Here is a 1,767-nt window from a genome sequence, read left to right as displayed (position 1 = left end):
GTTAAAATTATTAATAACTTTATTCCAAGTACTTAATCCCATTAATTCTAGTACCAAGTATTACTTTAAGAATTGGATCATAATTTAGAAACCCTAGTTTTATTATAAGTTAGAATCTGGATCCCATTATTGTATGTGATCATTTGAAATTGCTTTAACCCTAAACCTTAGTTGCTTAGCACATGTGATCGTGTGAATTTCCTTTACATAGAGAACCATATTATGTGACCAACAAAAACAAGACATGATCCACTAGCATAAAACCAAGTCAAATGAGATTATCATTTCATGTTCCTATTCTTAATTAAAACCTACATGATGCACTAGTATCACCTAGATATAAACCCTAACTTGTTAATTGGATTAGTACATTGATCACAACTCCTATATACCATACCATTAGGATCAATCTCAACCATCAAACCCTAGTAGAACTATAATAAAGAACCCTAGTACCAATCTTGTGTAGCAATTCACAACACCTGCTCCTATTCCGCTAAACCCTACTTAGGAAATGATAAGCCACTTAGTTTAGGAACCATTAGAGAGTATTTAGTAAAGCAAATGTGAAGCCATAGTAAACCCTAATAGCAAACCTATGGAACCATCTTAATAACCATCCTTTGAAATGATGTATAGGAGAAACCATAGCAATAAATCTACCAATACTTGCTATATAGAAATCCATTCCAAGTTAAGAACCAACTAGTTCCTATTAGTGAAATTAAATGAAACCAATAGTCAACCCTAGAGTTACATAGCTCCTATGTATAGTAGTTCATATTCTTATTTAACCTGTTCTTCAAAAGTTATTCTTTTGAAGTACAAATGTCAATCAAACCTTAGAAGCCCTAATCTTTCTTTGAAATACTTATTATCACTTAAACAACATGTTCTTCAAAAGTTATTCTTTTGAAGTATAGTATAAGTAATCATCAACCATATTCTGTAGAACTTAAAATTAACAACTGTTCTTTACCTATTATTCCACCATTATTCTTTATGTGTATGATTGTTATGATGTCTTATATCACTTGATTATGGTGCTTATAATATAACCAAACCCTAATAAGAACCTTGTTTGAGAACCATTCTAAAAGTGCAACCAACCCTAAGGAAATCTTTACAACTCATACATCCTAAATCATCGAGGTTAGGTTACGCTCGGGACGATTGCATCTCATACTATGCATTATAGCATCTTTGCCAGTTCTTTAAACATTGTCCTTAATTACCGGACAATGATGGTATTTCAGAATTTGGAGTTCTCACGTATCGAAGCTTTTGCCCGCATAATCTTGCGGTCAAGAAAGGCAAGTTCATCGCTTGCTCATGTCATTTGATTATTTTTATCAAACTATATGCAAAGTACTATACTTATCACTCATGCATTGAAAAGCAAAGTATTATTTTACAATTATGAATATGACTATGTGGTGGGCAATGGAACCATGGTATGTGTTGATATGGTGGAGGTTCCATTGCAATGGGTTATATCACCCTAGGATTAATTACCAATGCCGTCCAGTGATTCTAGCACCGTACAAACCGCGTTGACCATGAGATCTATAATGGCTCTGGGGAAGCCAGTCGTATCTTTTCCCTTCTGCACGCCAACGGATTGGTAGAGCCAGCGGGGTGTTGGAGGCACTGCCGTAGGTTGGGATGGCCTTTAAATCCCCATCCATTAGTGATGATGGCTCTACGATCTATGAAGGATTGTCCAAAGTACACCATGAGTAAAGCCGTATTATCGGGGGAAGTCTA

This window comes from Lolium rigidum, chromosome 3 (assembly GCF_022539505.1).
Source record: "Lolium rigidum isolate FL_2022 chromosome 3, APGP_CSIRO_Lrig_0.1, whole genome shotgun sequence".
Classification (NCBI taxonomy): Eukaryota; Viridiplantae; Streptophyta; class Magnoliopsida; order Poales; family Poaceae; genus Lolium; species Lolium rigidum.
Note: the sequence above shows the minus strand (reverse complement) of the source record.